Below are 27,045 nucleotides of genomic sequence, written 5' to 3'. Positions count from 1 at the left end.
TACTTTTCTCTCCTGTATTCCATCTTTCTGGATTCTCTTACTCAGTGTGAGAGTTAGCTGTTTCTCTCTCCTTCTGTTTCTCTCTCTCTAAATAAATCACTTTCTACAAACACTTTTGAGTCCAGCATTTACTGGGCACTGCACCATGGTCCCCTCTCTCATTCTTGAAAGGGCGGGAGACCAAGAACCTGGAGAAACGTCCTCTCAGGGGAGCTGAGGGCACCCTGAACCCCAGTATTACACAAAGAGCAACGTTTTTCAAAATGTCCTAGGTGATTCTGAGGAGGCCCCAGGTTTGGGAAGCACTGGGCCAGAAGACAAGAAGCAGGCTGAGGGCATTAGCAGACAGCACTACCTTCCAAGAGGAGACTTGGTTGGTGACAGTGCACTGGTGTGGAGGCAGCACTAAGGAGCAAGCGGAAGAGCATCCTTACTCTGGTGAGTTGGCAGAGGACACTAGAGAAGGCTTCTCTGCGGGAAATTGTTCACTCAGGCTCTGGTGCTCGGGGAGCAGAAGGTGGGCTCAGCTTCAGAAAAAACGAAAATGCAAGTGTGGCTGCAGGATGCAAGAAACAAGACATTCAAAGCCAGGTCGGAGTGACACAGCGTAGTGGCCTGCAGAGAGAGGAGGCTGAATACTGCACCAGTGAGGCTTCCAAGTGCCATGAGGTGTGGTCATTAAAGGGTTGGTAGGGCTTTGTGGTTGAATTCCCTGGGCACTAAGGATTTTTCTGTCTGTATGCTATCAGATTTCTAACATGTAACACATTGAAGGTTATTAAGCCCTCAGGTAAATAAGCTGACAGAAGCTTATTCATTAACATTGGAAACTGTGTCTTCCCAATGCACCTTCTTACACTGATGAAATCACATTCAAATAAATATCAAGGGTAGCCTTGAAGTAGAAAGTGAGAAGGGGCAACCAGGGGTACCTGTGAGAGGGTACTTCCTCCGTTCCACTCCGTGGAAGAGGGAAGTTTACAGACAGGGGATATAGGAGACCTGAGTGTCTTTTTTTAATACCAGTCAATGCTAAAAATAGGAGAAGTGCCATGGAACCCCCCCAACACACACACACACACACACACACACACACACCACACTCTGACAGGGCCCAGAAGGCAGATACAATGTGCAAATCTGGGGATGGTTCTCAATAAAGAATATATTTACTCTACAAACCTAACTCTTATTTTAAAAGCAAGCTGCAAATGTTTGCCCCTGCTTCTGAGAGCGCTGCACTTTTGTGGATTTGAATCATTCTAGCATTCTTTCTGGTTACTCCTATGAAATAATTTCTAACACTGGCGTACACAGACTTTGAGCTGAGGGCGAGAGCGCACGCGCACACATACACACACGCGCGCACACACACACACACCTCGTGCACATTGAAGAAATGACTCACTTAATTTGCGGCTGCCTGCCACGATTGGGTTTTGATTTTACCTGTTCAAATACAAAGTTTCCTATTAGATTAACTACAGGAAAGAAGAACCCAAGAGCATTAATCCTGATTCTGTTCATGTCTTTAGGGCATCTAAGAGGTTTGAACCTGTGCATCTTAAGAAGCCACTCTCTGGACCGCCGACTGCTTGCTCCACAATCTTCCATAAAACGATCAAATTTCTTGCCACTTTGGGAACCAATTAATGCAAACCCCTCGTAGAATACACACGGTTAAGCCTTGCATCTCAGGGACCTGCAGAGCCGTACTTTAGGGCTTCTTCTCAGCTCACAGTAGCGTGGCACAACAGCACTGTGGAACTGCGGAGACCCCCCAGCCTCTCCTTCGAAAGATGAGAAAAGGCGAAGGGGCAGAAGAGCAGATGGTTAACCTGCCCAAGGTCACTCACTCTGAGTTGTGGGTCGGCTGGCTCGCCCTTACCCCTGGCAATCCGTGCACCACCCCAGCGCCCCCAGACAGTCCCTCCGGGCGTCGGTTGGTTCGCTAGCATGCAGCCCCCGCGAAAATGCAACGCCAGTTGCGCTCTGTGCCCAACTTCGGCCCTTCGCGTCACATGCAGTTAACCCTCTCGCCCGCAGCATGTCGCATGGGCCACGCGCAGCTCTCTCTCCCCCACGCCTATCTCCTGAGCGGCTGCCCCAAGGTCACCGGCCGTCCCAGGGAGCTCCCGCTGCGCAGCCCCGGAGGAGGCCCGGCCCGGGGGGGTCTACTGCGCGGCACTCACCGGCGCGGGGGGCGGGCGCGCCGCGGCTGCACATGTCCTCGCCGGCGCGGCTGGGTGCGGTGGCCGCTGGCGCTGGCTGAGCGGGGCGCCCGGCTGCGGGCCCGCGCCGCGGGGAGCGCCGTCCAATCAGCGCGCGCCTGCCGCCTGGCCCGGCGCGCGGCCCGGCAGGGTTCGCGGCTCCCGGGGGGCGCGAGCCGCCGCGCGCCGCCCTAGCCGCTTCCGGGCGCGTTGCCTGGACGCGGTTGCCGTGGCAGCCCGAGCTGGAGGCTTTCCCCGCGCGCCCGCGCCCAGCCTGGCGGCGCCGCCCCTCCTCCCTCCTCGTTCCCACACCCAAAATAGCCTCCGCTCGTCGCTGCTGTTTCCCACAGAGCTCGCGACCAAGCGCCTCGGAGTTGGCGGGCGGGGATTTCGCTCATTGGAAAATAAATCCTGTTGTAGGGCGGGCTGACTTGGACAGGTGCTGAAATGGTGCCTGACGAAGATCACGGCCATGGTGGTGGCGTTGTCATTCTCTCCAGAGTCCCAATAGACCTTATTTACTAAACCGTTTCCCCACAAAAACAGTTTCTGCCCCGCCCCACCCCAAATTGGAAAGAAGGTGTTTGATTAGGCCACGGTGACGCCCCGCCTGCGTAGGGGAACAAACCCTTCGGGGCTGCCAAGTGTCATTTACTGAATCGCCTTGACACCTGCAGCTGGGACCCAGGATCGTGTCTCATCGCAGGAGACACGACGCGAGGAAGAACCGCCGACACCCCTCCTCTTCCCAGCCCTGCCTTCTCCCATCTGCTTCATCCCCTCCCAGCGCGTCCTGGCTCTTTCCACCTTCCTCTCGATTTTGGATTCTCATCAGGGCGCACAAGCCCATTCACTCATAACTGTGTTTTCTCTCGGTGGGAGGGATTTCAGCGGAGTTGGGGGGCGGGGGGACCTGACCTTTGCCCGCCTCACCTGGTCTTGTTCGCGCCTCCTTCGCAGACGCTGGTACTTACCCAGCACCGGGGTTCCTGCCTGTCTCCCCCTAGCCTGAGCCCTTCCAACCCAGGGGAAGGAGCCCGACATGGTAGAAGAGCCCGAACTGTGGAGTCGTTTTGGAATCCTCGCCCCGGCAGGATTATTCTTTAGGGGTTGTTAGTATTAAGGACTGTTATTTGTGTGTGATCTTGGGTATTCAGAGACTGTTTCCTCACCTATAAAACGGGCTAATATCCTCCACAAAGCGCAAATGCATCTCTAACATTCATTCAGCCAACAGTATCTATTGGATGCCTGCCAAGTGCTGGAAACTATGCTCAGTTCTGAGACACAATGGTGAAGACGAAAAAAAGAGACATCACCTTCGGCTGTCACAGAGCTTAGAGCCTAACGAGTCATCGAATGATCACGGACACAAGTAACACTGCCGTTGTGACCAGGAGAGTGATGGACTCGAGTCCTGTGATGTGCAGATCTGATCTCACAGCATCTCTTGAGTGCTGCAAAAGCTCAATGACTATTCTTTCCTTTCTCGGTGAGATTCCCACTGCCTGGTGCATGGTACGAACTAGGCAAATACATACTGAATTAGATACCATGTCGTGGTGATGACACCGTCATTCAGTTTCCCAGTGACTTTCTGGCTGTAACTTGCCACAGCGTCTGGAAAGGCACGCATGTGTTAGCAGAAAGTACCCATTCAAACCTAGAGATCATCACTAAGAGTCCAAAAAAAGGTTCAAAACGTTTCTTGTCTGTCTCCATCAGGGTGCCTTTCGGTGCATATGGAGAGCATCTCAGGTGGACACATGACATCGCCTCCGTCTTGTTTTCCCCTCTTCTTATTACTCTACTCTTGCCCTGCCCACCCCAATACTGCCCCTGCCCTCTCTACTATTTCTTGTGCCAGAGCTTCAAGACACCCATTCCTGGCTTCCTAGGAGAATGATAGTGGATCCTAATATTCCTCAGAATGGAGCATCTATAAAACAGGAAGTGGGCCGGGCACAGTGGCTCACGCCTGTAATCCCAGCATTTTGGGAGGCTGAAAGACGAGTTGGTCACGAGGTCAGGAGTTCAAGACCAGCCTGGCCAACATGGCGAAACCTGTCTTTATTTAAAATGCAAAACTTAGCTGGGTGTGGTAGTGCACACCTCTAGTTCCAGCTCCTCCGAAGGCTGAGACATGAGAATCGCTCAAACCTGGGAGGCAGAGGGTGTAGCGAGCCTAGGTCGAATCACGGCAACAGAGCGAGACTCTGTCTCAAAAATCCAATAAAATGTTTCATCAAATAAGAGAAATCTTACATTGAACAAAGGTGGGGTTCAGACCTTGGGACATTATTCTGTGAATAACCAACTAAAAATCTGGGTTAATTAGCAGGTAACACAATAGTTACTCTATGGCTCTTCTTTGTTGGTTTTCTTTGTTGAAAATAGTAATATAGAATTAAGAAAATTCCCTTTTCCCGCTTTTATTTACAGAAATTATAGATTTTTCATATGTTTTGAATAAACTACAGTTGGCTTTGTTTTTGCTAATAATTTTTCTTCATGTATAGGCTCATTCTCTCAAATATTATGTTTTGCTTATGAATTTACTGGTGGCTAATCCATCTCACAAAAAGGTTTTCTTTTTTTTACTTTTTCTTTTTTTTTTTAGACGGAGTCTCACTCTGTCACCCAGGCTGGAGTGCAGTGGCACGATCTCAGCTCAACACAACTTCCGCCTCCTGGGTTCAAGTGACTGGCTTGCCTCAGCCTCCTGAGTAGCTGGGATTACAGGCATGCGCCACCATGCCCAGCTAATTTTGTATTTTTAGTAGAGATGGGGTTTCGCTATGGTGGCCAGGCTGGTCTCAAACTCCCGACCTCATAATCTGCCCGCCTCATCCTCCCAAAGTGCTGGGATTACAGGCATGAGCCACCACACCTGGCCAATAATTTTTTTAAAGTAGCTATAACTGAGGCACAACCAGCAGAGAAAGCACAAAACATTGGGAAGATCCTTTTAATAATGCTTATGTCTTAACTTAGATAAGTGCAGGTGTGCATAGCAGGGCAAGTCCAGCCTTGGGGTGCAGGTACATAGCCTGTAACTAAGCCCTCAACTAACACTTTCCAGAATGAAATTTGAAATAAAGAAGTCTTTGTACAAAGAGTTTGTGGCCAGAAATACTAAAATAGCCTCATAATGAAACCGATTTATCCAAAACCCAGTTCAGAGGCAAGAAAAGCATTATGGAAAATTCTATTGCACATTGATTTTGAAAAAAAAATTTCTTTCCAACAGTTCTAAGAAAATAGGCCAAAATATTTATGTAGAGTCTTGAGGCTATTCAGCACTTTGGTAACACCTCGGCTTAGTTCAGTCTAGTTCCACAAACGTTCACAGGCTACCTTGTATTAGCCAGCCATGACACCACAGTTTACACAATGAAACCTCACATAAGCTGACACTCTTGTTTTGGCTTCTTTGCCAAGTAGTACATTGCAGGACGGTTATTCTCATATGCAGATTTAAAAGACAACTTGAACTTCTGCTCAACAACAAAAAGGAAATGACAATATCCGTCACACGAGGTTGTGGTATAGAGTGCCATGGCAAGTCACATTGTAGCCAGGTAAAGATTAGGAATATTCACCCTGTCCTTATTGAAAATTTTCATATTTCATTAATTATTTTTGTTTGTTTGTTTGAGACAGAGTCTCTCTCTGTCACCCAGGCTCGAGTGCAGTGGCATGATCTTGGCGCACTGCAACCTTCGTCTTCTGAGTTCAGGCAAACCTCCTGCCTCAGCCTCCTGAGTAGCTGGGATTGAAGGCACGTGCCACCACACCTGGCTAATTTTTGTATTTTTTAGTAGAAACAGGGTTTCACCACAGTGGTCAGGCTGGTCTTGAACTCCTGACTTCGTGATCTGCCTGCCTTAGCCTCCCAAAGTGCTGGGATTACAGGCATCAGCCACCATGCCCGGACCAATTTTGATTTTTTAAACATTGCATTATAATAATATTTGTCCCGATCACTGAGTCTGCCTTAGATATTGCACCTTAAGTTTTGGCTCACGCACCTCCCCTTGTCCCTGGCCCTGGTGCAATCATAGCCAATGTTTATGTCAAGCCCTGTGCTAAATGCTTTCTCGTAGTGTTTTATTTCTTCCTTGCAACAGCTTATGAATAAAGTAAGGCTTCGAGGTATTATGTAACTTGTCCAAGGTCCCAAAGCTATTAAGTTTCAGAGCTAGAATTTGAACTTGGGCTCCTTTGATGTCACGGCTGTGCCTTGTACCAGGTGCTAAATCGCTGCACAAAAACCAAATGACAGGGGCCGGGCGCAGTGGTTCACGCCTGTAATCCCAGCACTTTGGGAGGCGGAGGCGGGCGGATCACGAGGTCAAGAGATCGTCACCATCCTTGCCATGATGAAACCCCATCCCTACTAAAAACACAAAAATTAGCCGGGTGTGGTGGTACGCGCCTGTAGTCCCAGATACTCGGGAGGCTGAGGCAGAAGAATCGCTTGAACCCGGGAGGCGGAGGTTGCAGTGAGCCGAGATTGCGCCACTGCACTCCAGCCTGGCAACAGAGCAAGACTCCGTCTCAAAAAAAAAAAAAAAAAAAAAAAAAAAAATGACGCTAAGGATGAAAAATGCATTACAAACTTCAGTAGGTAAAGTGTATGGCACAGTGAGAACTAAATAAACGTTGTTTTTGTTCCCCTGTCTTCCCCAAGGACAGCACATAGCAAAGAATGTGAACAGTAACTTATAAAAAATTATTTTGAGGGAGCAAATTAATTTTAACATTACCTCTGATTTCTTACACCTTCGTCTCAGGTCTGCACCAGCAAAGGAGTGAAGGTTTGTGTACTTACCCAGATAAAACCAATCAAAGAATTGTTAGTTTAAAATATACAGAGTCAAGCATATTTTGGGATTTTAGCTTTTTTTTTTTTTTTTTTTTTGAGACCAAGTCTGGTGCCGGCACTGGAGTGCAGTGGCGTGATCTCAGTTCAGTGCAACCTCTGCCTCCCGGGTTCAAGCAATTCTCCTGCCTCAGCCTCCTGAGTAGCTGGAATTGAAGGCACCCACCACTATGCCCAGCTAATTTTTGTATTTTTCATAGAGATGGGTTTTCCCATGTTAGCCAGACTAGTCTTGAACTCCTGACCTCGTGATTCACCCACCTCGGCCTCCCAAAGTGCCGGGATTATAGGTGTCAACCATCGCACCCAGACTGAGCATCTTCTTAAGTAATAAAACTGAAGCAAGTGCTTTATGAGTACATGCCTGCCAGGAAAGGGCATATAGAGTGATGCCGTTTTTAAAAATTGTGATTAATAGACAGTACATATCCTGTACTTAAAGTAAAATAAAACTAAAATGAAAGAAAAAAGAAAAATAATAAAGTAAAATAAATTAATATTATGCCGTTGCTGTTAAAGGGATAAGTAGGTATAATTGTCTTTTGTGTCCTCTCCTACATTTGAAAACACGTAAGGCATTTTCATGCACACACAGGTTTCCCAAGGCAATGTGAATGGGTTGCAGGATTCTCTACGAGGCACTGGAGCCCCACATAGTCATGCGGTAGGTTATTGTCACCGTAGACTCAGGAGATAGCCTTTTCTTCCCTTGGGAAACATAAATAATAAAATTGACATTTCCTTTTCTTCCCTTAAGGGCATTCATGCTTTAAAAGTGGTGGAAACTATCCAGATGTACTTGGCAAATTATTTAAACTCTCTTTGACCTTCTTTGGTGAAGACGCACCCCAAGGTAATATCAAAGGAACCGTGGCAGGTGCCATTAATCCCCCCCACTACTGGGGAGGTTGAGGCCAGAGCATCGCTTGAGCCAGGAATTCGACAGCACCCTGGGCAACATAGTAAGATTCCGTCTCGGGAAAAAAAAAAAAAAAAGGCCAGGCGTGGTGGCTCTCGCCTATAATCTCAGCACTTTGGGAGGCCGAGGGGGGTCGATCACAAGGTCAGGAGATTGAGATCATCCTGGCTAACAAGGCGAAACTCCATCTCTACTAAAAATACAAAGAAATTAGCTGGGCACGGTTGCACGCACCTGTAGTCTCAGCTACTTGTGAGGCTGAGGCAGGAGAATCACTTGAACCTGAGAGGCAGAGGTTACAGTGAGCAGAGATCATGCCCCTGCACTCCAGTCTGGTGACGGAGCAAGACTCTGACTCAAAAAAAAAAAAAAAAAAAAAAGATAATAGCAAAGGTAATTCTTAGGACTATGACAAAAGGAAGACCCAGCTGGGTGCAGAGGCTCACGCCTGTAATCCCTGCACTTCGGGAGGCCGAGGCGGGCAGATCACCTGAGGTCAGGGGTTCGAAACCAACCTGACCAACATGGAGAAACCCTGCCTCTACTAAAAATACAAAATTAGCTGGGTGTGGTGGTGCATAGCTGTAATCCCAGCTACTCAGGAGGCTGAGGCAGGCAGATGGCTTGAACCTGGGAGATGGAGTGTGCAGTGAGTCAGTATCGCACTTTTGCACTCCAGCCTGGGCAAAAAGTGTGAAACTCCATCTCAAAAAAAAAAAAAACATTTTTTTCTTTTTTAATATTGTCTCCCAAGACTCAGTCAGAAGAGCAAAGATTTAATTAATATTGGTTCAACTGTTATGTCGTACACAGGGAGACAGAACTTGTTCATTAGTCTGGTTAACTCATTCCACACAATATTATTGCTATTGCTTGGCTCGGCTGGAACAATTCTAAGATTCCTTCTGGTCCCAACCACACTCCAAAATCATCTCTTTTCCTTACACGTAGTTTTCGATGTCATAGTCAAAGGTACATGCAGTTCCTAATCTCCTGCATCATTTTGATGTACCTAATACAAATTCCAAGGTCTCTCTTCTAAAGCAATGAGTGACATTGTCACAGTATGGTTTCTGCCTTATGTTTATCTGAATCCTTCCTGCCCCACTGGCATGACTGAACCAAATTAGGTACCAAGTGAAGCCCTTAAAAAGGTAAATAGGTCTGTGCATTTGATGCCACCGGAATGGTGGAAGTGGCATCACTGTCCCATCCTCTCCATCCCCTGCTGGTTGAAACCATTCTTTCTCCCAGTGAAAATCTCTGAGGATAAATATGGCTGGCAATGGCTGGCGAGTCCATGATCACCACCACCAGACAACTATCTGGCCCTTGCTTTCAGCTCTTTGGTTTATTTTTATTTTTTATTGTTTAGGTTTATTCTCATGGATGATAAAGTAAAATTTCAAAGCCTTCCCGGAACAAAGAAGACTGGCACCTCCCAAGTCCTACTGCTTGGCCTGGACTCAACCCTCTAGGATTCTTCATCTGCCTGCCCCGTTCTCAGCATCAGGAGTGAACCTATTCCTAACTAGGACTTCAGCCTACATATCTTACATCAAAAATTTGGGCTTAAATTCCCCTGGCTTATTTTATCCCAAATCCAGTCAGAAAAGTGAAAGTCTAATTAATACTGATTCAACTATTTTATTTTACACATGAAGACAAAATTTTCTAACTACAGTCCTTAAAACTCAAAACATTCTCTTCAAAATAAGTCACAGTGATACATGCAAAGTTATTGCTAATTCATTAGAAGTTTAAAGCCCAAATATCCCTAATACCAACTTTCACATAATCAATTTGACTCTTGTTTTTCCAAGAAAGAGTCAGCCCTTTTTCTAAGGGAAGATAATAATGGTATGTATAGGAACATTTCCACAGGAGGTATCAGCTTTCCTTTTATTAATCTTAGAGAGGGACAGTTCTAAGCAAAGCTTTTAAAAATCTTCAGCATAGGTACTTTTTATAGGCAATACTGAAAGACAGGATGACCGATAAGGGTGCTCAGAGTAAAATCCCTAAAGTTGCACAAATTGTAGAAGAAAATTTCTTATAATGGAAGGACATGAGCATCTAGATTGAACAGGACTACCAAGAACCTGGCAAAGTAAATTTTAAAAAGATCCATACCAAGACAACTGATTTTGAAATTTCAGAACACAAAAGATGAAAAGCAAATCCAAAAGTTTATAGACAATAAACATCACATACAAAGAATTAGGAGTCCAGGTAACATGAGTCTTCTTAATATTAGCAGTTGAAGAAAGAACAGTACCTTTAAAATCCTGAGAGAAACTTATTTCCATTCCAGAATTCTACACCCAGCTAAACTATCCATAAAGACTGAGAGCAGAGGCTGGGCATAGTGGCTCACACCTGTAATCCCAACACTTTGAGAGGCTGAGGCGGGCAGATCATGGGGTCAGGAGCTCAAGACTAGCCCAGCCAATATGGTGAAACCCCATCTCTACTAAAAATACAAAAATTAGCCAGGCATGGTGGCATGCACCTGTAGTTCCAGCTACTCAGGAGGCTGAAGCAGAAGAATCAATTGAACCTAGGAGGCAGAGGTTGCACTGAGCCAAGATCGTGCCACAGCACTCCAGCCTGGGCAACAGAGAAAGATTCCATCTCAAAAAAAAAAAAAAAAGACTGAGAGCAGAATAAAACAATTTTCATGTCTTTTAGTTCACAACAATGTACCTCATATGCACCCTTTCTCAGGAATCATTGAGAAATATTTTCTAATTATGAGAAAGTAGATGAAAAAGGAGTAGAAGGGAGGGGTGTGGTGGCTCACACCTATAATCCCAGCACTTTGGGAGGCAGAGGAAGGCAGATCACTTGAGCTCAGGAGTTCAAGATCAGCCTGGCCAACATGGTGAAACCCCATCTCTACTAAAACCACAAAAATTAGCTGGGCATCCTCTAATTCCAGGTACTTGGGAGGATGAGACACGAAAATAGCTTAAACTTGGGAGGCAGAAGTTGCAGTGAGCTGAGATTGCACTCCACTCTGGGTGACAGAGTAAGATTCTATCTAAAAAAAAAAAAAAAAAAGAGTAGACATGGATCTAGGTAGTGGAAGATGCACCCCAAGGTAATATCAAAGGAACCGTGCAGGTGCCTATTATCCCAGCTACAGGGGACGTTGAGGCCAGAAGATCACTTGAGCCCAGGAATTCAAGACCAGCCCGGGCAGCAAAGTAAGACTCTGCACCAAAAAAAAAAAAAAAAAAAAAGATAATAGCAAAGTAGATTCTCAGTACTATGACAAAAGAAAACCCCAAGAGTGATTTCCAGTACATCTGATGGAGAGCAATCGCTGCAGACTGGATTAAGTAGAGCACTCGTCCGAGAAGGAATTTATAATCACAATATATAAGGAATGCAACCAAGTCTATAGGAAAAATATCTAATAATCTGATTTAAAATGGAAAAAGATCTCAGTAGACATTTCTCAAAAGACATACAAACGGCAAACAGGTATATGAAAAGGTCCTCAACATCACTGATCATCAGAGAAATGCAAATCAAAACTACAGTGAGATATCATCTCACCCTAGTTGAAATGCTTTTTATCCAAAAGATAGGCAATAACAAATGCTGGCAAAGACGTAGAGTAAAGGGAGCCCCCGTACACTGTTGGTGGAAATGTAAATTAGCACAGTCACTATGGAGAACGGTTTGGAGGTTCTTCAGAAAACTAAAACGAGAGCTATCACATGACCCAGAAATTTCACTGCCAGAGATATACCCAAAAGAAAAGAAATCAGTATATCAGAGAGCTATCTGCACACCTGTGTTTATTACAGCGCTATTCACAATAACCAAACTTTTGAAGCAACTTAAGTGTATATCAACAGATGAACGGATAAAGAAAATGTGGCACCTCTCTGCAGTAGAATACTATTTGGCCATAAAAAAGAATGTGATGCTGTCATTTGCAATAACATGGATGGAACTGGAGGTCATTATGTTAAGTGAAATAAACCAGGCACAGAAGACAAACTTTGCATGTTCTCACTAATTTGTGGGAGCTAAAAATTAAAACAATTGAACTCATGGAGACGGAGAGTAGAATGGCAGTTACCAGATGCTGGGAAGGAGAGTGGGGGTTGGGAGGCAGAGTGGATGATTAATGAGTATTAAAAAAAAAATAAATGAACAAGATATAGCACTTGATAGCATAACAGGGTAACTTTTGCTATCAGAAAGTCAATACTAATTTAATTGTACATTTAAAAGTAGACAAAAGAGGCCAGACATGGTGGTTCATGCCTGTAAACCCAGCACTTTCAAAGGCTGAGACAGACAGATCATTTGAGGCCAGGAGTTTGAGACCAGCCTGGCCAACATGGCAAAACCCCATCTCTACTAAAAATACAAAACTTAGCTAGGCGTGGTGGTGTGCACCTGTAATCCCAGCTGCTCAGGAAGCTGAGGCAGGAGAATCGCTTGAACCCAGGAGGCAGAGGCTGCAGTGAGCCGAGATCACGCCACTGCACTCCAGCCTGGGTGACAGAACAAGACTCTATCTCAAAAAAAAAAAAAAAAAAAAAAAACTAAAAGAGTATAATTGGATTATTTGTAACATAAGGAATAAATGCCAGAGATGACTGATATCCATTCACCCTCAGGTAATTATTATGTATTGCATTCCTGTGACAAAATACCTCATGTAACCCATAAATATATACACCTATTCTGTACTCAGAAAAATGTTAAAAAAAACAAGAAGCACAGCACTATAGGGAGGTCACTCACAAGCAAATGGAAGAAAGAAAGAGAGAGAAACAGATTGATGTGTTTGATCATAGCAAGAGGAATTATACTTCTGTCAGAAAACTTATAGATGAACTAGTGATATGTGCATAAAAAACCACTAGCTGGCCTGGCAGTGCCTCACACGGGTAATCCCAGCACTCTGGGAGCCCGAGGTGGGTGGATCACCTGAGGTCAGGTGTTTGACACCAGACTGACCAGTATGATGAAACCTCATCTCTACTAAAAATACAAAAAATTAGCTGGACATGGTAGCAGGCGCCTATAATGCCAGCTACTCAGAAGTCTGAGACAGGAGAATTGTTTGAACCTGGGAGGCAGAGGTTGCAGTGAGCAGAGATCACCCCACTGCCCTCCAGCCCGGTGACAGAGTGAGATTCTGTCTCAAAAAAAACAAAAAACAAAAAACCAACAACAACTAACAGCCAAAATAAGGCAATGCTTAATGCTAAGAGTTAAAAGAAATGTGTCCAATCATACTCACCTCAGCTGTGAACAACAGTCATAATCTCAATATGTTACTGAGTGTTGGTTTAGTCAAAGATTGCTATGTCAGTGTATTGAGAAGGTTAGGGGAGAAGTGTATGTGGTAGAGCTATGTTGAGGCGTGCTGGAGAGCGCCATCCTCACCTTCCTTAGTAGGAAGTGACTAGATAATGTCTAACGGTGAAAAATGAAGAAATATCAGTATAATCATGTTTGACTTTCTAAACTAAGTACATGTATTTCTTAGAGGCAAAATAATTTTTTTTAATGCAGAGTTAAGAGAAGTAAATTATAGAATATTTTAAAAGTAATGTACCTATTATTTTGAAATTCCTCTGGTTATTTAAGAGTCTTGCTGCCTTTCTTCCCAGTTCATAGTTTTGGTATTTCTCTTCTGGGGACATTCAAAAACTGTGATTAGCAAACTACAATTCTTCCATTTTAGAATTACACTATAAAATCTTTTTTAGAGGATTTAAGACATTAATTTAAAAACTAATTTTGTTCAAAAGAACACAAACCTATTGAGTGCATATTATATATGCAATGGCAGATCTTGGCTCATCGCAACCTCTTCCTCCTGGTTCAGATGATTCTGCCTCAGGCTCCCAAGTAGCTGGAATCACAGGCATGTACCACTACTCCTAGCTAATTTTGTATTTTCATCCCTGTAGAGGCAGGGTTTCACCGTGTTGGTCAGGCTGGTCCTGAACTCCTGACCTCAGATGATCCACCTACCTCAGCCTCCCAAAGTGCTGGGATTACAGGCGTGAGCCATTGTGCCGGCCCCAAATATATTTTAATAACTTTCTGACCAAAAAAAATCAGGAGATGATTTTTAAGTTCAGTTGAGCCCATTAAAAATAGAATAGTCAGCTGGGTGCAGCGGTTCCTGCCTGTAATCTCAAGAGGAGGCCAAGATGGGAGGATGGCATAAGGCCAGGAACTCAAGACTAGCCTGGGCAGCATAATAAGATCCCGATCTCTACAAAATAAAGTAAGTAGCCAGGCGTGGTGATTCAGGCCTGTAGTCCCAGCTACTCAGGAGGCTGAGGCAGGAGGATCACTTAGGCCTGGGAGGTTGAAGCTTCAGTGAGCTACGATCATGTCCCTTTACTCCAGTATGGGCAACAGAGTGAGATCCTGTCTCAGAAACAAGCAAGTAAGAGAACAGCCAAGGCAAAGCCTATTTTACTAAAGCAAAAATATTTTCCAGACACAGTATTCATTTAAAGTATGGTTCTTCTGTGTGGGTAATAATAATAATAATATTTTAAAGCAAAAAAAACTCTTTTAACAATTTTAAAATAAGGCTTATGAATATCAAAAAGTCAGGAGCCTTTTTCAGTAACTCAGATAATAAAAATAATTACCTGCCGAACACATATTACACGAATTACAAAGAAAAAGAAGAACTTCAAGATTCAGAGTCAAAGACTTGCTTTCAAATTCTGGATTCATCTCTCACCAGCTGGATGATTTTAGGTAAGTCATTTCATTTGTTTGAGCCTCAGTTTCTTCATCCAGCAAACACCTAGACTGTATCAGGCACTATTTAGGCACAGGGTCACAGTAGCCATCCTGTGGTCTATGCCCTGACAGACCTTACATTCTAAGGGGAAAAATTATCCCAACACTTTAGGAGGTCAAGGCAGGAGGGTATCTTAAGTCCAGGTGTTTGAGACCAGCCTGGTCAACATAGTGAGACCCCCATCTCTATAAAATAAAATAATTAAGTAGAGAAAGAGGGGAGTAGCAGAGGACAATGTAGGTTGAAGTTTGAAAGCCGCAGTCAAAAGTTTTGGGTGTATTTGAGATAAGCCACAGGAGTGACTGATCTGATTTATTCTGGTGGCTGCTTTGAGAAGGAATTACTTGGGCATAAGAGAGAAACAGAAAGTAGAGAACCCAGTTTTAAGGTTATTGTAGTAGTGAGGTACGATGGTTGCTTGGATTACAATGAGTGCAGAGGAAACAGGGATAGACACAAGTAGACTGACTTTGGCTAGAATCTAGAGACAGAGTTAAGTGAATTTGTGATGCATTAGTCGGGAAAAGAGGAAAGAGAAAAAGAGAATTCAAGAATTTTGTTTGGCATATTTTTCTTTTTCTTTTTCTTTTTTTTTTTTTTTTGAGACGGAGTTTCGCTCTTGTTACCCAGGCTGGAGTGCAATGGTGTGATCTCGGCTCACCGCAACCTCCGCCTCCTGGGTTCAGGAAGTTCTCCTGCCTCAGCCTCCTGAGTAGCTGGGATTACAGGCACGCGCCACTGTGCCCAGCTAATTTTTTGCATTTTTAGTAGAGACGGGGTTTCACCATGTTGACCAGGATGGTCTCGATCTCTTGACCTCGTGATCCACCCGCCTCAGTCTCCCAAAGCGCTGGGATTACAGGCATGAGCCACCGCGCCCGGCTTGTTTGGCTTATTTTTCTATAACATAAGCGAATAGATAAATGACGATGCCATTTATGAAATGGAAAACTCTGTGGGAAGAACAGGTTCAATGGAGGATATCGAGAGCTTAGATTTGGACTTGTGAAGTACAGAATCCCTACAAACGTCTAGGAAAAAGCATCAAGACGGCAGCTGGAGCTATGAGTCTGAAGTTCTGGGGAGAATTTGACCAGAAGCTACCCTCTGATTAGCATTCATATAAGGGAGACACCTAAGGCCGCAGGACTGGATGAAATCATTCAGGGAAGATGTGCACATGGGGAAATGTGTGGGGCTCAGAATGAAGCCCTGGGCCGGAGAAGGAAGAACCAGATGCCGGAAATCAAGAACCAAGAACCAAAGAAGGAGATTGAGGAGAAAGAGCCTTGAGAGTTAAAAGTACACCAGGAGGGTGTGGTAACACAGAGGCCAAAAGAAGAGTTCCAAGGAGGGTATGAACCTGTTGGTCAGCTGGGCCAAAGGCTGCTGAAAAGTTCCAGAAGGTATGGCCCAAAAAGTGAGTGACGCACGTGGCAACGAGGAGGTCACTGGTGACCTGAATGAGGGCAGTTTGGGTGCAGTGGTGGGGACAGAGTCTCTGTGGAGTGGGCTAAGGAAAAGATGGGAGGTAAGGGAGAATGCGGTGACCACAGGCAGTGCTTTCAGCAAGTTCTGTCCTGAAAAGGAGCAGACAAATGGGAAGGTAGCCGGAAAGAAATGATGTGGAGTCAAGAGAAGTTGTTTTCTCTTTTTGTTTTGTTTTGCTTTTTGTTCTTTTGACACTGAGTCTCACTCTGTCACCCAGGCTGGAGCGCAATGGCGCGATCTCAGCTCACCGCAACCTCTGCCTCCCAGGTTCTAGCTAGTCACCTGCCTCAGCCTCCTGAGTAGCTGGGATTACAGGCACGCGCCACCACACATGGCTAATTTTTTGTATTTTTAGTAGAGACGGGGTTTCACCATGTTGGTCAGGATGTTCTTGAACTCCTGACCTCGGGATCCACCTGCCTCAGCCTCCCAAAGTGCCGGAATTACCGATGTGAGCCACCGCACCCAGCTGTTTTGTTTTTGAAAGATGGAAAAGGTTAGAGTAGGTTTCCTTTCAGACAGGAATGATCCAGTAAAGGAAGAGGAGTCAGCGATGTAAAAGAGAGGCAGTAATAGTTACAAACCATGTTTTAAAAATCCTGACAGGTGAGTAATGAATACGAGTCTCTCACATTACATGAGAAACTTTCAGCATGAGGTCTCCTCAATTGTGAATAGTTCTATGAAAATTTCTGGTACTTTGTTAGCTTCTCATTACTTATTTCCAAGTATTTAACCTTGAGTTTATGTGTATCCATTTTATTGATTCGTATGCGTTTATGTTTCTCCCTAGTTCTTTTTTGTCACATCTAATAAGTGTATCCCCATGAGACATTATTATGCTGTGATTTGGAGGTCAAGTCTTGGAGTCATATTGGCTTGGATTAAATCTCAGCTCAGCCGAGTGGTAACTCTGTGGCCGTGGGAAAAGTTAACCAAAATCTCTGAGCTGCAGCGTCCTTTTCTATCAAAAGTTAGTAATAATACCTATTTCATTAGGTTGTTTTGAGGATTGAAAAAGAAAATACATACAAAGTATGTGATATGTAGTAAGCATTCCATAAATAACAGCTGTTACTTTCATTACTATCATTAATCCATAGGCCAATGAAAAAACAAAATGAAAAAATATTCACATAGTTAAGAAATTTATTATTTAAGAGTTAATAGGGGCCGGGCGCGGTGGCTCACGCCTGTAATCCCAGCACTTTGGGAGGCCCAGGCGGGTGGATCACAAGGTCAAGAGATCGAGACCATCTTGGTCAACATGGAGAAACCCCGTCTCTACTAAAAATACAAAAAATTAGCTGGGCACGGTGGCGCGTGCCTGTAATCCCAGCTACTCGGGAGGCTGAGGCAGGAGAATTGCCTGAACCCAGGAGGCGGAGGTTGCGGTGAGCCAAGATTGCACCATTGCACTCCAGCCTGGGTAACAAAAGCGAAACTCTGTCTCAAAAAAAAAAGAGTTAATAAATTAACTTGTGAATTCAATAAATGACAGAAATTTCTTATGAAGCAACCAAGTAATCTTTAACTTTGCTTTCAGGCAGACTTCGTTTATGCTTTAAATGCTTTGAAACTAGATAGAGGTGTCACTAAATTGAACACTTTATTTTTAATTTTTTTAGAGACAGGGTCTCACTGTGTCACCCAGGCTGGGGTGCAGTGGCCTGATCATAGCTCGCGACAGCCTCCAACTCCTGGGCTCAACTGATACCCCAACCTCAGGGGTACTACAAGCTGGTGCTACAAGGATGTATCACCATGCCTGACTAATTATTTTTATTTTGTGTACAGACAGGGTCTCACTATGTTGGCCAGGCTAATCTTGAACTCCTGGGCTCAAACAGTCCTGCCTCAGCCTCCCAAAATGCTGGGATTACAAACGTGAGCCACAGTGCCTGGCCCACTTAAAAACACTTTAAAATGTTTAATTTTATGTGTGTGAAATTTCACCTCAATTAAAAAAAATACAATAAGCACCTTTTATGTGCCTTAGTTTGTTTAAAAGCTATGGCCACAGTGAACTTTCTTTTACTTTCCTGGTCAAAAACATCAAATTACAGTGGATATAAGGCCGGGCGTGGTGGCTCATGCCTGTAATCCCAGCACTTTGGGAGGCCAAGGCGGATGGATCACAAGGTGAGGCATTCAAGACCAGCCTGACAAACATGATGAAACCCCGTCTCTACTAAAAATACAAAAACTAGCTGGGCATGGTGGCACATGCCTGTAATCCCAGCTACTCAGGAGGCTGAGGCAGGAGAATCACTTGAACCCAGGAGGTGGAGATTGCGGTGAACCAAGATGGTGCTAATGCACTCCAGTCTGGGTGACACAGAGAGATGCTGTCTTCAAAAATAAAAATAAAGAAAAATAAAGTGGTTATAAATAGGTGACAGATGATAGATAGACAGATAGATAGATAGATAGATAGATAGATAGATAGATAGATATAGACAGATGATAGATAAAGTTTAAGGGTTTAATCTATCCCCCAAGGATAAGAGCTTTAAAACCTCAATACATTTTCCCAAGCAGAACCAGGGACTCCAGGTATAGACCAGCAATAAATATAAAGTATAGCCGGGCAGCAACAGCAAAGCAGGGCACAGTTACAAGTAAGGATTTAGACTGACATTTTAGACAAAACGGCAGAAATTCGGCAGAGGCTCCTGTGAGGAAGGCAGACTTGTGGAGTCTTAAGCAGCACCAGGGAGAGCTCCCAGCCCGTAGTACATACGCTCCTGCCATATGCTAAGAAGCTGCCCATTTTCCCAACATGGACTTAAAGACCTTTCTGACCTCCAGTGACGGGATCCACATCTTCTCCTGCACAAGAATCTTTGGTCAAGCTCTCAGGGATCTGCCTTTCCACTGAGCTCCAATTCTGCCTAGAACATTGCTCCTTGAAGGGGGATCTGTGCACAAGGAGCTCGAGCCCCTCTCCTGTGTTAGGAATGATCCCAATCCAGGTCTATAAAATCAGAATCTGCATTTTAACAAGACCTCCTGCTGATTTGTATGCACATTTAAGCCTGAGACCACTGGCCTAGAGAATGTGACCCCACTGGAAATTGGCAGAGCATGTTTTTCAAGAGCCTTCCTTGGCTTCTTCACTGGATAAGTGATAATGGCGGTAGGAACCCTGTCATTAAAATCAGTGGGATTATGCAGTAAATCATATCAAGCACTGGGAAGAAATGTGATAAAAATGAAGAAACACAAGGAAAAATTCTCTCTAGGCTAATATTTGTTATGTAACAACATGCAACTGGTATTTGGTATAAAATGTGTTTGCTTTTCCACTAAACTCAGCTGTCCGAATTTGAAAGAGCCTCCAAAAATATCAGTTGCTATTTAGCTTCCCATGGTTAAGAGTTGTTTCATTTTGTTAGACAATGAAGTTAATTCTCATCACTGCAAGAGGAAGAACAATGTCACGAATCTGCAAAAGATGTCCCCACCTACATATGGTCACAGTGGCATAAGCTGGGGACACCATGACCTAGTCATTTAAACTTACCAGGGTATAATGGGGACCACCAGCATCAGCGCTAGAAGCTGCATGTGAGAGATGTGTTTCCTGCCTGTGTTTGCTTTTTTGCAATTTCCCAGCAGGAACATTTTTGCCCTGTTTCTTAGATTGCAGTCCCCAAGGAGTCATTCTCCATTCTTTTCCTGCAGTGGATTTCCTGGGCCATCATTTCAGGTAAATTCTCTGTGGATCAATCCAGTATGCATGAGGCACTGGCTCTGAGTCCAGCTCTGGGTTAGGGAGTGTGCAGGGGAAAGGGGCTGGGTGGCAAGACCCAAAACACATTCCAGCTGCATGATCCCAGCCCTCCAGGGGGCACAGCTGTTGTTGTTTTTTGTTTTGTTTGTTTGTTTGTTTTTTAGATGGAGTCTTATTCTGTCACCCAGGCTGGAGTGCAGTGGCATGATCTCGGCTCACTGCAACCTCCAGCTCCCAGGTTCGAGCGATTCTCCTGCCTCAGCCTCCCAAGTAGCTGGGATTACAGGCACCTGCCACCATAGCCAGCTAGTTTTTGTATTTTTAGTAGAGACAGGGTTTTACCATGTTGGCCAGGCTGGTCTCGAACTCCTGACCTCCCGTGATCCACCCACCTCGGTCTCCCAAAGTGCTGGGATTACAAGTGTGAGCCACCACACCAGGCCTGTTGTTTTCTTTTCTTTTCTTTTCTTTTTTTTTTTTTTTTTTTTTTTTTTGAGATGGAGTTTCACTCTTGTTACCCAGGCTGGAGTGCAGTGGCGCAATCTCGGCTCACTGCAACCTCCGCCTCCTGGGTTCAGGCAATTCTCCTGCCTCAGCCTCCCAAGTAGCTGGGACTACAGGCGTGTGCCACCATGCCCAGCTAATTTTTTGTACTTTTAGCAGAGACAGGGTTTCACCATGTTGACCAGGATGGTCTCAATCTTTTGACCTCGTGATCCACCCGCCTCGGCCTCCCAAAGTGTTGGCTGGGATTACGGGCGTGAGCCACCGTGCCCGGCCTCTTTTTTTAATAGACTTCAAAAACAGGAAACCATTGGGAAGAAATGAAAGAGAGGGAAATGAAGTAAGTACTAAACAATGTGGTTTACATTTTGAGTACTATAGAAGGTCAGAAAAGAATGAGTTCTTTACTGTGAAAAGAGGAGAGGAGAGCTTAAAATGGTCCCTAATGAATGAGTTGCAGGTTCACACACAGAAGGGAGACGAAGGGAAGTTTCTAGGGAGGAAACAGGAAGTGTGAAGGCACAAAGGTGAGAGTGATTTGCTGTCTTCCCTAAATGAGAAGAAGAATAACAGGATTCGTTTTAGTTAACTCATACATTTTTAGAAGAGGGTTAAATGAGACGGTTTGTGTAATTGCTTTATAGATTAAAGGGCTATTCAAATGTTTCCTAACTACTATTGTTATTATTACTGTATGGGCCTGCCTACTGCGTTCAGGACATTACCCTAGGCCTATGGGTAATCGAACTGATGGAATTATTTCAGTAACCAACTACCAGTGACTTAAAACCAGAAGACCAGTTTCTGATTTCTACAACTTACAATAAAACCAGCCAAAGGTTTGAATCACTCTTCTGCATAAGCCTTTTTTTATTCTACAGTCAGTCTGTTCAGAAATCAAATTACAGATCAGAAGGACAATGATGACAATATTAACACTGGCCATCATTAACAGTATCCCAGTGGACTGGGCTCTCCGCACACATGCCCTTGCTAATTCCTCACAGCAGTCCTGTGAGGCGACACTACCCCCATTCTGCAGGAGAGGAAACTGGGGCTCAGAGAATTTAAATAATCTATCCATCTTCACAACTAATAAGCGATGAGCCTAGATCTAAACACATGCTTCTCTGGTTTCAAAGCAGAAGCTCTTTCTCATGTCACCAGACATGAAGAGGAAATCAGAGCCAGGAAAGGTCTCTCTTTAGGGTTTTTCCTACCACTCCTGGGTAACATGAACCACAGACTGCGAGGAAAAAAATAGCGGAATACATGAACTAAACTGAACATTGCACCAACCTTGAGAAACAGCTTTATAACCTGGATCGGGCTATTGATTAGACCAGATTCTAACGAGCTTTCCAACCTGTCTTACTCTGCTCTTGGGAGGAACGGATTAAGGAGAACCAACCAATTTACCCCTGTAAATTACAGAATGTTGTTTTCCAAACAGGAAAAGGCTGGGTTATAGCTGATTAACTTGATTGGTTGTAAAAATAGGTTATATAAATTACATCCAAGGCACCTCTTTTCCACATAAAGTAGCTTTTCTGTTGTCGCTGTGGCCCTGCCCCTATAGCTCATTTCATTTTTTTTTTTTTTTTTTTTTTTGAGACGGAGTTTCGATCTTGTTATCCAGGCTGGAGTGCAATGGCCGCGATCTCGGCTCACCGCAACCTCCGCCTCCTTGGTTCAGGTAATTCTCCTGCCTCAGCCTCCTGAGTCGCTGGGATTACAGGCACACGCCACCGTGCCCAGCTAATTTTTGTATTTTTAGTAGAGACAGGGTTTCACCATGTTGACCAGGATGGTCTCTATCTCTTGACCTCGTGATCCACCTGCCTCGGCCTCCCAAAATGCTGGGATTACAGGCTTGAGCCACCGCGCCCAGCCCCATAGCTCATGTCTCATCACAGCCTCACAACTACCTCACAGCTCACATCGTGCCCTCAAGGTGCTTGTGCTGTGAAGCTAATGCTGCCGTATTCATTCCTAGAAGGAAAAAAGGGTCCGCTCGTCTTCTTCATAAAGTTAGACAAAAACTCTTTTTGTTTTTATTTATTTATATATTTATTTTGGAGACAGAGTCTCACTCAGCTGCCCAGGCTGGAGTATTGTGGCCTGGTCTTGGCTCACTGAAAGCTCCGCCTCCTAGGTTCAAATGATTCTCCTGCCTCAGCCTCCCGAGTAGCTGAGAGTACAGGCGTGTTGGCGCATACCTGGCTAATGATTTTCTATTTGTAACAGACACGAGGTTTCACCATGTTGGCCAGTCTGGTCTCAAACTCCTCACCTCAGGTGATCTGCTTTTCTCAGCCTCCCTGAGTGCTGGGATTACAGGCATGAGCCACTGCACCTGGCCAGAAAAACCTTTAAAAAAAAAAATAGCTACTTTGTTCATAAAGTAAGTTGAACACTTAGAGGTGGAGGAGGCAACATTAAGAAAATTAAGTACAGGCCGGGCGCGGTGGCACACGCCTGAATCCCAACACTTTGGGAGGCCGGGCACGGTGGCGCACGCCGGTAATCCCAGCACTTTGGGAGGCCGAAGTGGGCGGATCACAAGGTCAGGAGCTCCAGACCAGCCTGGCCAACATGGTGAAATCCCGTCTCCACTACAAATGCCAGATATAGGTGATGGGGAGGAAGGCAGCACATCACACTGCCATGTGTGTACCTATGCAACAGTCTTGCATGTTCTTCACATGTACCTCAAAACCTAAAATACAAATAAAAAACAACACAAATCACCCAGCAAAAAAAATAATAATTAATAAATAAATAAAAAGAAAAGGCATCTAGATATCAAAGTACTTTTCAAAAAGCAAAATTGTTACACATTTGCTTTTCATAGCTAAGCTCATACCGATCCTTTAAATCCACTTTCTATCCATTTTCTTTCGGTCTGACCTATTCTCAGCAGTCTCCTTTAAGGATAAACAACCTAAGAATCCTAAATACATAAGACCTTGAGAGAAAATGTAGTTTACTTGGTTAATTCGTGATTTTGACCAACCATGTTTTGTAACAGATATTAAAGGAAATATGTATTTCAATTATATTTTAAAATTGTATATACAATTAACTATTTTTATGCTAAATAATTTATGACTTTCATTTTATAATATATCAACTTTAATATTGTAAACAAAACTCATTAACAGTTTCAGTTGAGTATTAACTGCACATCTGCAAATGTTAAAATCGGAATTTTTTCCTTTTTACCATCTTTTGAAAAGATTTGTTTAACTTTGTTATATGGTTGGATTATAAAATCAAGTGGATATCTCATATGTAAATCATAAACGTTTTGATTCATCTCTCTGTGTCAATTGATTTTTTTGTAGGGAAAATCAGATGCAAAATTGTTGGAAGAAAAAGGAAAAATAAATGATAAATCAATAATAGTAAGCTTGAAAAAAAAATTAGCTGGGCGTGGTGGTGGGCGCCTGTAATCGCAGCTACTCAGGAGGCTGAGGCAGGAGAATCACTTGAACCCGGGAGGCAGAGGTTGCAGTGCGCTCGGATGGTGCCACTGCACTCCAGCCTGGGTGACAGAGCCAGACTCTGTTTCAAAAGAGAAAAAAGAAAACCAAGTACATACAAAAGGGGAGGCAACAGGTTGGGACAGCATGTGACCACTAACTCAGCATCCTCAGGCTAAGGGACAGAATCAGAACGTGGAGAGCACAGCCTGGGTGTTCAGCACGCATCCATCTGGACCTTCAGCAGGCTGAACTCACTTTCTATCTATAGCATCCTTCATTTCATTTTTCTTTTAAAAATGTGTTTCCCAGGATTTCTTTCAGGGCAACCACAGAAGTGCCTTAGCTGCTTCCCCACCTCTCCCCCTACCCCAGCCCCCGTCACCCTGTTTAGTGATTCTGGGCATAGCACCAGATGCAGACACGACGGCACAAGTCTACGATGGGGACTCTTTGGCTGCTTACTCGCAGAAAGAATTTTGAAAAACTATGCACCTCCCTGTATATTTTTAGGTTGGCATCTAAAATTTGTCACCATAAGTTCCAAGTTGTTGCACAAAATGTAATTTCTAGCATAATGATATTTGAAAATACGTCCAGGTGCAGTGGCTCACGCCTGTAATCCCAGCACTTTGGGAGGCCGAGGCTGGTGGATCACCAGGTCGAGAGATCAAGATCATCCTTGCCAACATGGTGAAACCCTGTCTTTACTAAATACACTAAAATCAGCTAGATGTGGTGCTGTACATCTGTAGTCCCACCTACTTGGGAGGCTGAGGCAGGAGAATTGCTTGAACCTCGGAGGCGGTGGTCGCAGTGAGCTGAGATGGTGCCATTGCACTCCAGCCTGACGATAGAGCAAGACTCTGTCTCAAAAGAAAGAAAGAAAGAAAGAAAACAGAATGTTTCCAGCACGCTTTGGAATGATTCCAGTGACCTCTAAGCATCACGGGCATGGGATACCTGCTTCACAGGGTTCATGCAGGTTCATGCAGACTCAAGGGCTGAATAGAGAGGCACGGTCCCCGGCACATGATAATACTATGTCTTTGCCGTATGTGTGGGCGTATAGAGAGAGAGGGCAAGAGACGGCAAGATGTTAGCAGTAAATCTTAGGAGGACTGTAGCAGATGATGTTGATGCCCCACCCCACATCCCCTCAGCTCCTGTTTGAGTTCACTCACAGCTGTGGTTCACAGTTTCTGCCAAGGGAAGACTTGACACCTCAAATGATACATCTCACAACTTCTCTGCCAGAGGGCTTTCTCCAGCACAGGGAAGTATGCAGTACTGTTGGTTAGGCACAACTTGGAAACTGAGGCAGTTGACTTTCTCAGGGTTGACTCTTAACTAATGGGGACAGAAGGTAGTGGATAAATCCCCAGTCTCCCCAGCCTCTGGTGAGACAACTGGGAAGCTTATGGTGCATGGTTTCCCAGAAGGTCCCCAGGACAAAGCCCCGGGTGCACACAGCAGTGACGGCCTCAGGAATGCACATATTATTACTCTGTTTTCCTTTCCTGTCCCACGTCCTGCACCCTTTCACTTGTGCTTTCTGGGGTCACCTCCCGAATAAACGTCCTGTACCCAAGTTCTCTCAGGTTATGCTTTGAGGGAAACCCAACCAAGTCCAGGAGATAAGAGGGTTCATTATATAGTGCCCTTTCCATTTTTCTGTGGTTAGAAACTTTCCAAGGTAAACATACAAACAGATTTGTTTAAATGTTTTAGATGAGGCCGGGCGTGGCAGCTCACGCCTATCATCCCAGCACGTTGGGAGGCCAAGGCGGGTGGATCACTTGAGGTCAGGAATTCAAGACCATCCTGGCAAACATGGTGAAATCCCGTCTCCACTAAAAATACAAAAACTTAGCTGTGCATGGTGGTGCATGCCTGTAATCCCTGCTACTTGGGAGGCTGAGGCAGGAGAATGGCTTGAACCTGGGAGTGAACCTGCTTGCAGGGAGCCGAGATCGCGCCATTGTACTCCAGCTTGGGCAACAGAGGGAGAGACTCTGTCTCAAAAAAAAAAAAAAAGAAAGAAACGTTTTAGAAGAGCAGCGCTACGGTAGGTTTGGGGATTGTACCTGGCTGTGTGCTCCAGAACCCAGTCTGTGACCCTCCCAGAGATCCTGTAAACTGAGTATCCCTTAATCAGCTCATTTCTGCTTAAAAACAAATCATTGATATTGAATGGTTTCAGTAGCGAGAGGTACAGGAGAGTGGTTCTGAAGGGGGATCCTTTCACCGCTCGAGAGCAGCTAACTCCTTTCAGCCTCTGCACTGTTATTTTTGCTGCCATTTAAAAAGAAATCATCATGTACGTGGCGGCTTAAAACAGCACAACCTTATTATCTTGGAGTTCTGCCAGTCAGAGGTCTAACACGGGCCTCACTGGACTAAAATGAAAATGTATACAGAGCTGCATTCTTTTTAGAGGCTCTAGAAAAAGTTGACTTTCCTTGCCTCTGCCAGCTTCTAGAGGCTGCCTGCATTCTGGGGCACATGGTCCCATTTGCCGCCTGCAAGCCAGCAACAGCAGATCAAGTCCTTCCAACGTAGCATCTCTCTGATCCTCTCTTCTGCCTCCCTGTTTCACTTTTAAGCGCTCGTGATTAGATTGGCCCGTCTCCAGATCAGCTGATTAGCAACCTTAATTTCCTTTTACCAGCTGGGCATGGTGGCTCAGGCCTGAAATCCCAACACTTTGGGAGGCCAAGACAAGCAGATCATGAGCTCGGGAGTTCAAGGCCAGCCTGGCCAACATGGTGAAACCCCCATCTCTACTCAAAATATAAAAATTAGTCGGGCAAGGTGGCACACACCTGTAATCTCAGCTACTTGGGAGGCTGAGGCAGGACAGTTGCTTGAAACCAGGAAGCAGAGGTTGCAGTGAACTGAGATTGGGCCACTGCACTCTAGCCTGGGTGACAGAGTGAGATTCCATCACGAAAAAAGAATTTTTTTTCCTTTTACCATGTCAGGTAATGAAGGAGTTCAGGAAATGCCA

The 27,045-nt window shown here is 44.7% G+C and overlaps 1 protein-coding gene across 18 annotated transcripts in view; it reads right to left on the bottom strand.

The window, feature by feature from the left end:
- FAM81A (family with sequence similarity 81 member A) overlaps positions 1 to 27,045 on the bottom strand; it is a 172,030-nt gene that overhangs the window by 93,100 nt on the left and 51,885 nt on the right. For 4 of the 18 annotated variants that reach the window (XM_017976623.4, XM_035258749.3, XM_054240430.2 and 1 more), the window contains exon 1: positions 2,193 to 2,358. The exons of 6 other annotated variants lie outside the window; for them this stretch is intronic. The gene's annotated coding sequence lies outside the window, so the exon portion shown is untranslated. 8 more of the 18 variants (XM_035258750.3, XM_054240431.2, XM_078333274.1 and 5 more) reach the window with 4 other exon arrangements.

This window comes from Callithrix jacchus, chromosome 8 (assembly GCF_049354715.1).
Source record: "Callithrix jacchus isolate 240 chromosome 8, calJac240_pri, whole genome shotgun sequence".
NCBI classification, from domain to species: Eukaryota; Metazoa; Chordata; class Mammalia; order Primates; family Cebidae; genus Callithrix; species Callithrix jacchus.
Note: the sequence above shows the minus strand (reverse complement) of the source record. Positions and strands in the feature narration are given on the sequence as shown.